Source organism: Olea europaea, unplaced genomic scaffold (assembly GCF_002742605.1).
Source record: "Olea europaea var. sylvestris unplaced genomic scaffold, O_europaea_v1 scaffold629, whole genome shotgun sequence".
Classification (NCBI taxonomy): domain Eukaryota; kingdom Viridiplantae; phylum Streptophyta; class Magnoliopsida; order Lamiales; family Oleaceae; genus Olea; species Olea europaea.
Genome location: NW_019264649.1, coordinates 278,686 through 288,678, shown reverse-complemented (window position 1 = coordinate 288,678; position 9,993 = coordinate 278,686). Strand labels below are relative to the sequence as shown.

General features: G+C 39.8%; 1 pseudogene; it reads left to right on the top strand.

Moving 5' to 3' along the window:
• The first annotated feature begins 7,354 nt into the window (after positions 1-7,354).
• On the top strand, positions 7,355-8,536 carry LOC111389871 (annotated as a pseudogene).
• Positions 8,537-9,993: the final 1,457 nt, after the last annotated feature.

The window sequence follows — 9,993 nt, the reverse complement described above, 5'->3', positions numbered from 1 at the left end:
ATCACGGAACATCTTTGAATGGGGACCAAGTGAATAAATTTTTGAGCGAGTTTGGGGTTAAATTAGTAAACTCCACACCATATTACGCTCAATCCAACGGACAAGCAGAATCTTCTAATAAGATTCTTAAAAATATAATCAGAAAGATGATAGATGAAAATACCAGAAATTGGCACGAATGTCTGAATAAAGCCTTATGGGCTTATAGAATATCACCTCGGTCAAGTACCAAAATTACTCCTTTCCAACTTACTTATGGACAGGAGGCCGTTTTGCCTATAGAAATCAACGTGCAATCGATTAGAGTGTGCTTGCAACATAAGTTAAATGATGATGAGTATACCGAATCACTAGTTCAAAATTTATTGGGGTTGGACGAATTAAAATTGGACGTCTTAGATAGATTGCAAGTTCAAAAACAAAGAATGGCTAAGTTTTATAATAAAAAAGTCATAGCCAAGTCGTTCAGCCTGAGCGAATTAGTTTGAAAGACAATACTCCCTTTAGATAGCAAGGATCCAAAATACGGGAAATGGTCGTCCAATTGGGAAGGACCATACAAAGTAAACAGTGTGTTATCCAATGGAGCATATCATTTGGAAGATTTAGATGGCACCAAGCACGTGAGATTCATCAACGGCAAATATTTAAAAAAATATGTTCCTTCTTTATGGAAAAGCGAACAGATAAAAGTGTAATCAAAACATGTTGAACAATTAAGGATAAAAGGTCAGAGCGAAATACGTTCAAATAAATTCCTTTATTATCAAACGTTCATTACGAAGTTGCAAGATATAAATAATAGATGCTCTACAAGCTACAATTAAAAGTAAGCTAATCTCCCGGTCAATCGCCGAGTAAGAGGGTGGACTGGCCTCGTACCGCCTTTCTAAATGCATCGCTGCAATGGCGGGCATGAGAAGCACTCTCAGCAAGCAAGGTGGCCCGCAAGCATCCCAAAAATTGCCTTCCATCATTGAACCCCTTGTAAGGGACAAAGAGACGATGGGAAGAACTTTGATGGGAAAAACTTTGCTGCTGGCCAAAAAATATTTCCTATACCTCCCATACCAAAGGTGACATCAAGGCAAGTAGTAAAATGGGCGGACCAAACAATCCATCTTTATAGAAGACGAAGGTTTTGGATTGATTATCAGAATGCCAAACAATGGCAGCAAATTGGTTTTGAAGAAAAGAATGAAAATGAAGATGGAAGATGGAAAGTGCGAAGTATACATGCATTTATAGGGGGCGGAGATGAAGAGACGAAATATGAGCAGCCGCATTCTGCCTAGTAAATGAAATTAAATAGCCCAAAGTCTTGGGAAAAGAGGTGGAAATATCAAGAGAAAATGTGCAAGATCTTTAGTACAAAGCAGTTAAACGCTTGAAGGATTGGCGATTAAAAGACAAACGTCAAATAAGTGCAAGAAGTTAAAATAAATGTTCATTAATGATGAACAAGATTACAAAGGGAAAGTCAAATGCGAAATTACAAAAAGAAAAAGTTAAGGCGTTATATGTCTTAATTACAATCCGCCCTATACCGAACGAATTCTTTCCCTAAGTTTTTCGCAGTCCTCGTTCTGCCGAGAGGAAGTGATGTTCAATTCGGCCACGACATCATCATCAACTTCCAACTTCTTGTACTGCTCAACCAAGGACTTAGTTCGCTCAATTTCTTGGGAGGCATTACGCTTTTTTGCAGCCATTCTCGCCTTGAAGTCGTCCATTTTGGCTTGAAGTTCCTTCATCTGAGCAGCCAAACTAGCCATCAGAGAGTCTTCGATCATGACTTTGGAAGAGATTTCTTTCAACTCGTCCTCAGCTTTGTTGATCTCCTGATGCAAAGACTCTTTTTCAGATACGACGCGAAGATATTGAGTACTTTTGCCTTCAGTTCAGCATTCTTGGTCAGCAAGGACAGGATCTCAGAATGGATAACTTTCAACATCGCTTTAAAATCAGCAGAAAGATTGAGTGACGGAAGTGTCAGTGCTTGCTCTAACTTCGCATTCAAATGAGCTTATCCTTATGTCTGGCAGCACCAGCCTTACCAATGTCCATATCCATGAAGGACATGTACTCAAATATCGACTGCTTGAGAAACTTCATATCTTCCTCTGAAGAAGTAGCAGGACGACCAGTTGGAGCAGGGCGAGATGTCTTAACTTACCCCCAGGAAGCGAACAGGTCTTGGATGGAACCACAATCTTATCAGCATCCTGCAAAGAAAATTGCCAATACTGAAAATTCTCACTACCACGAACAAGATGACATAGCAATAAAAGTGAAGCAAAGACTACCTCATCAATAATCTTGGAAGATGGCATATCCTCAGCCAAGTTTTCCACCTGTGGCTCCACCATTCGTGAGGACTTTCCCTTGTCTGAGCGAGAAGATGTTGCCACAACGGGCAGACTCATAGGAGCACCTGCAGAACTCAAAAGCAACAAATAAGAAATCAATAGCACAAGCAAAGGTAAAGCATCAAAAAGCTGAATTACCTTCTGCTTCGATGTTTAGGATGTTGACGCCCTGGGAAGAAGGTGGCTCATCCATTGGTTGTGATGAGGATTTTAGGACTGAAGATGTCTCTTTAAGCGTAGTCCCTTAATCAGCTGGTTTGGATGAAGCAGCCTCAGTGGAGGATGATGGAGCAGGAGCTACCGATACCCAAGCCTTTAAAGGAGAGGCTGAACTTTTCTGAGAAGTCCAAATAAATCATCAGCACACAGAAAAGTTTCAAGTATGGAAAAGTATGCTTGTGAGCAAACCAATTTAATTACTTTCCTCCTGATGATAAGAGGGGTATCATCATCATCATCAACATCATCCTCCAGAATGGGAGATGCAGAGGCTGGCCGTTTGTGGCTTGGGGCACTTTTGGCTGCAGTAGGCTTGGCAGGGAGAGAAGAAGATGGACGAGCAGACTATTTAGCGACGAGGAGGAGAAGGACTCCAGATGGACAAAGGAGTGACTAAAACAGGAAGAGGGGAAGAAATGCTCGGCTGGTCCAGTGAATGAAAGGAACGATTGAGATCAGTCGCAAACAATCTGCGCTTCACTGACGGCCAGATCTTTTCAAAAAGGGGATGGATGGCATGGCTAGAATTGAAGAGAGCTAATGAAAAATGGCTCGTCAAAAGAAGATTGCGAGCATTTATAACCTCTGCCTCCGCCTTATTAATAATATGGAAGCGGTCTATCAAGTTCCTTGAATAGCAAGGAGGAACAGGTCAGGTTTGGCCGAAACCAAGTTGGCGAGCAAAAAATTGGGGAGCATATATTTCTACCCCTGCCTTGGCATTGGTCCCAGTCAAAATATCATGAAATAACTCCCTCCTGGTCAAAAATTGGATCCAAATGAGCAGAGAGTTGCTCGCGCTGTCTATAGTGGCGGGAGGATGCACATAGTCTGGAGTCAAAAAAGAAGGAAAAGGAAAAAAGGAAGGGATTTAATCCAAAGAATAAAAGAATGAAAAAATGTCCCTTTTAAACATATTTATAAGAGCCAGGGGCTCAATGGCTAGCCCATAGCAGCTAGCAGAAGGACGAGAGATTGATGGAGCACCAAGCAATGAAAAATAGGATCTCAACCACATTTGAGTGAACCAAAGAGGTCCACTGCCAGTGGGAGATGCACCATTCTTTAATTGAGTTTGAAGAGAAGCCATGTCTCTATAGAGGGCAGCAAAAAAGAAAGAACATAAATTTAGAGGTCTGCCACGCGCCAATTCGTGCGCTATGGGTAAATAGCTCAGGGAGGTCGTTATGCTTGGCACACTCAAAACATATTTACAAAGCCAAATCAGAAGAAAGGCCACTCGCTCAGTATGGGAAGGCTCAGCGCTCGAATGGTTATGAAGGGTTTGTAGGCTTAAATAAGACTCGGTGAGGGTCTTACCAAACTTTGGGACGCCACCAGAAACTAAGATACCAAGAAAAATGGTATCGCCTAAAGGTAGCAGATTCACTAGGGCCCCAATATCCCTTAAAGTAATAGACATGGGACCAAGAGGGAAAACAAAGGTATTCTATTCAGAAGACCAAAAACTTAAAGCGATCAAAAAAAGTGTTGAATCAAAAGTAGGGGGTTGAAGAGAGATTTGTAACAAATTAGAAATCCTAGCATTATCAAAAAGCGCCTTAGTAGGACCATGGTCCACAAGGCGAGCATGCCACCTACGGAAAACTACGTCAGATTTGGGCCAAGTGTGAATACCTCTTTCGCGAAGTGGCCCCAGTGGCAGAGAGTTTAGAAATGGAGGGCCTTGAGTACAAGGAAACAGCTGGCCCACCGCCGCTTGTTCGACTGCCTCTGCATTGTTGAAGAAAGGACCTAGGTAGAACTCATTGAGTTCGACATTGGCGGATGCGAGAAAGTTCGGAGTGATGTATGGACGATTAAGGAGTTTCTGAAAGTTATCAAAACTAAAGGAGTCGCCAGATTGAGACTGTGAAGTAGCCATTAGGGACGAAACGGAATTTTTCAGAGTTACGTAGTAGGGAAGCAAAGAGATGAACAGTAAATTGTGGGAGAGAAACGCGAAAAAGTGAGGTGTGATTTAATGGTGCAGTGAAATGGCGTGTTTGGGGGTTATAAGGGTTTGCAAAACATCGCATCTTTTCAAAGTTATGGAAGAAAACAATGATTGAAATTCTTGAAAATTTCGAATGTTGCTGGAAACACAAAAGTGAATATGGCAAAATTTAATAATTGGTATTAATTCTGCCATATTGGGGGGTAATTGTTGGCACATAAAAATTTGGCCCAAATCGAACGTCCCAAGGAATGAAACCCAAAGGGAGGATCCCTAAATCAGATAGCCCAAAGAATGAAGCTCAATCAGACAATTCAGGATGAAGGCCCAAATAGGGAAGCCCAGGAACGCGGTAATACTATTGCCCAAGCTTGCAAATCGCCCAGGACCTGAGCGAATGAAGTGCCATGCAGTCGCCCAGAACTGCTGCTCTATTCTCACCCAAACCTTCGAGTCGCCCAAGGTCTTAGCAAACATGAAGTGTTGTGGTTATCAAGAAGCGCAGTTATCAAAACAGTTATTAAGCAGTCCTATCACGTTCTACGATTCAAGGAATTCAATCGAAAACGGTTGAATGACGAAGAGTAATGGCAACAGTTAAAAAAGACAGTTCGATGACAAGTTGGCCATTACGAGAAAAGTGGGCAGTTATAGAACGATCAAACAGTTTTTAGACGGTTGATCACAAAGAGATCATTCAGGGAGTATAAAAGGAAGAAAAGACATAGAGCAAAAGGACCCAGAATCAAAAAACTCTCGAACAGAAAACATGTAATTTTAAATCTCTTAACTTAGATTTAAACACTTCTTTTAGTAACTCGTGTGCTTGCGCCCCTTAGAGGCATTCTATTTTTAATTTCTGATTGTAAAGTCATCGCCAATAAAGAACACCCCTTTTTGGGACTTTGTCTCAAGATGTTTGTCCCTTACACAATCGTCTGATCCCTTTTAATTGTTAGCGACGAATCCGCGCGAAACACCTAATGATAGCTACCTCTTGTCATTTCTGCATTGGTAACTCTGTCTAGTCATTTCAGTGTAATTTGAATCCTCTAGAGAGATTGCATCCCGTTTTTGGAATCGACGCTAATCCCTACAAGTGTAGCAAAAATTTCAATACATATTTTAACCGTCGTAACTAGTTCCTTCATCACGATGCCATATGGATACTTACGACCACCTTGACAATAGTTGCTGGAGGCCAAAAGGTCATGTACTATTTAAAGGATTGCTCCATCAGGCTTTTCCGAAGAAAACTTGGATTTAGCATTTTATCGTTTATCTTGCTTGCTAAACTGTTGCCATATGCTTCACAGACTAATCGAACCCCAAACGAATCTAGATTCAACAACATATTCACAGTTAGTAACAAATATGGGATAAACAAAAGCACATCTGAGGTCCCAATTCAGCAACAAACTCAACTATTCTAAGTTGCCCCTGTCGCGACCTTTACAGTTGTCGTTGGGGGTCGTGTGTTGGTGTCATCGTGGACTGAGTTAACATGAGCATTTTGTCGAATTATTTAAGTACGAGACACTTTTCTTCGCAATACTCTAAAATACAAGAAATAAGGTCCTCGTGCCTACATCGCAAATAGTTGTTGCTCTTCGTGAAAATATTTACAACTTCGGCATCTGGTTTGTTGATTAGTTGAAGTGCCATTTTGTGAATGGTGGCAGCTATCATTGCCTTGATGGCTATCGCTAGAGGCTGCTATTTGCTCGTAGTGTCATTGGAAGCAGTAATGGCCTCGACGCCTGCCACTGGATACTTAGACCACACCAAATTTTATTGAAGAGTTCCGTGACACTTTTTTTCTCAACTTATGCCGAAGAAAATTATTCAGTCGTACTAATGAACAAAAGGACTTTTGATGCCAACAGATTCCTTCTCACCTGTATGTCCATTGTATTACACACTCGGACATAAACCGCTAAGAACCAAGTCACCAAGCCATAGAAAAAGACGTTGACTAAAGTTGGCACTCCAATTGTTAAATCAAACGCCCGGTTTAAGTTTTTTGAGTATTGGATGGGGCAGATGATCGTTGATACTCCGAATGCCAAGTCAACCGTTGATATAAGTTGTATGTGGGAGAGACTACTATACTACGTTGTGGCTAGAATTTAGAATTACTTACTTTACGTAGAGAAAGAGTCCTATAAGTTTAATGAAACATTATGTTACTTACTCAAGATGGGACACAAACATATTATTAGGTCCATCATATAATCTCAACACATCCAATTAACGAAAGGTTGTCATGACCAGGGTTGATCCAATTCGATTGCATCACAAATGCCTTGTCAAGGCCCAGTTATATAACATGGAGCATATCTCGCCACATGTATGTCCTGTAAATAGTAGCTCGACTTGTAGAAATTTAAAGAAGCTATAATAAGGAGAGGTAAAGCGATAATTTTTTGACGATGTTAGATCAGAGTCGAAGAAAAATCATTTTTGTAGTAAACATATATTTTTCCCGTGGAAATGCAAGCGCCTTCCTATAAGCACCAATCAGTCATTTTATCAAATACGCTTTCCTCAACATAAATTCTCTACCTTCCGTCGATGTTTCTCCCCAATAATGTTTCGCTTAATGATTTAATTCTACAAAAGATGAGAAGAAGATTAACTGGGATATCTTCCCTTTTTCTAGCGGCTCGTAACCATGTCAAATTTGAGCACATAGCATCATCCATCAATCAGCATATACAATTTCGTCTCGAAAATGCCACTACAATTACGAGTACCCATCTTTTCAAACTGAAAGCCCCTCATTTGATGCTTTCTGTCAATAATTTTTCCATTACCAGGTGGTGTTCAAGAAAGGAGCAAAAACCTGGAAAAATGTGGTGTAATAGTTACACCGGCAATGGTGTCTAATGTTCTTTCTGGGGATCGAAATGATTGGGAAACTGCGTTTACCTTTTTTAGGCTGGAAAACAGCCCGAATATTCACATTCGGTTAGGTAATATCATTCAATGATCTCCATTCTTGGGAAGTTTAAGAAGTTTGATAGTGTTTCAGCTTTGACCAATGACATGAGAACTGCATCTTTACTAACTCCACAGACACTTTTGATAATGATCGGAAAATACGCAGCTGTGCACGATATAGGCAAGGCAAACAGTACTTTCTATGCGCTTAGACGCTTTAAGGTTAAAATTGGAATGGAGGAATTCCAAAGTTTGCTCTCTGCTCTGTCGGCACAAGAATGTGAAGGATGCTGAGCATTTGCTCCTGTAACAAAATTTCTTTCCGTTTGAATACTAAGAGCTTCAACATTATACTTAATGGATGGTGCAATGTGGTTGGTGACTTGCGCGAGGGTAAACAAATTTGGAAGGAGATGGAAGAGAGAGGGATTTTGCGCGATGTTTACTCTTATTCTAGTATCATGTCTTGCTATTCGAAAGCTGGTAACGTAAATGTGGTTTTCAGGCATTTCGACAAGATGAAGGCTCTGGAAATTGAACCAGATAGGAAAGTCTACAGACTACAATGCAGTGATTCATGCTCTTGCAAAAGGGAGGCTTTTGTGTCTTCAAGCTGTAGACTGAGATAAGCAAGAACGGACTTAACCCCAGTCGAAGCTCGTACATTGTGCTCATACATGGGCTCTTTTTGACTGGAAAATTGGAGGAGGCGTATAAATATTATTTAGAAATGAAGGAAAATCATTTGTTGACAGAACCAAAAATAGATGAGATGTTTTAGGCTTGGTTGCAAGGGAAGGCTGATGCAAGGCACCATGTGACTGACTCGACACACAATCAATCAAATTGTAGTTAGTTAGGACCAAAGGCCAGAGTCAAGTCCATGACATATGATAGGAACATTGACTTCCGTCGACAACCGGAAACGAAAAGCATTACCAGAGAGAGGGGCTTTTCTTTTTGTGATAATTAAGCAGTGATCATGACTCTGTCATATATGGTTCTTCTGCAAACATTCATTTGAGCAGCACCAAGGATTATATGCAGGTGCATTACATCTTATACTAATATGTTTAGTGTTTAACAAACCTTCTTAATCAAACCTATGAGGTCTGGTTTTAATTGTTTGATGGTATTTGTAGTCATTTCAAATTGGTTACATAATATTTTTGCTAATTTTGATCCCATAAATTGAAAAAGCTGTTTAGTTTTTGATTTCTAACCAACCCAAACAAATGTTTGGTTAGATATACGAATGCAATTCAAATTTGTTGGACCAGAGATGCCATTTAAAATGAGTTTCGTCTATGTTGGTTTATCTTTTAGTATCCAATAAGCATACACTTACCTAGTAGCTCTAAGCTTGAATGTAAGCAATACACCCATAAATTGATAAGTTATAATTTAAGGCTTAATTTCTTTCTCGTCAAATCTTCAAATGATCGCTCAGCTCTTCTGCTCATAATTCTACTCATCATAGTATTGTAGTCCGGTGATCCTGTCCTAGTTTCGAATGTGTGGCATGAAGATATTTTGGCACTTAAAATGCCTATTTACATCATCAAAACTTGCATTGACAATGGAATGACAGGAAGAGACATTTGGGATGGTTGGAGTCAAGAGGAAGTTCTTTTTATGGTACACGTGCCTGAAAATGGAACAGAAAAGCAAAGAAGTACGTAAGTGCGAACATTACAAGTAACCATATGGGCATCACTCCTATGGGCTACAGAATGCGTCGTGCAATCACTGCATCTTTGAAGTCCCTGAAAGTTAGAAAGTGAGCTCCTGTTTATTTTAAGATCTGAGAGCTAGTTTCGAAACACATTGATCTCCTACGCATCATATTCCTAAGCTTTGGGGACTAATATAAGTTGTATTTATGTACATGTCGTATGAACTATGTAATAAAGTATGTCATCTAATTTTTCTGATTTCTTCATAACCTTTAAATGAAATCTGAACAAACACTATATGTTTTCTTGTGTACTACAAATCCTTGCTTATATTTACATAAATACATGTCCACATATGGTTTTATTTATTAGCATGTGCTCATTGTGTTTTTATATTTTTAACCGAAGCTTCTTAAGTGGTGAATTCTTAGGAGTGCAGCCTTTTCTATGCAGTTAAATCAGAGCTAGTTGTTATATTTTCAATTTTATTTATGAGATACCAACTAACCAACTTGGGATTGTTCGCTACTAGCGAAGCTTTTGACGAATTGACACACCCCACCCCGTGTAATACCACTAAATTCGAACGTGGCATGCGCCGATGATAGATACCAACTAAAAGTCGGATCCACCATCAAGGCTACTACAAATACAATATATCATTTTTTATACATCATTTTTCTAATAAAATTTCGGCATTATCTCCCCTGTAAACAGGACTAACCAACCTGTGATCAATTTCACACAAATCTCAAACTATAGCACAGCACAATAAAGATAAGCCAAAATCTCCACTTTTACCCAGAAATACAATAAAATATACATATGG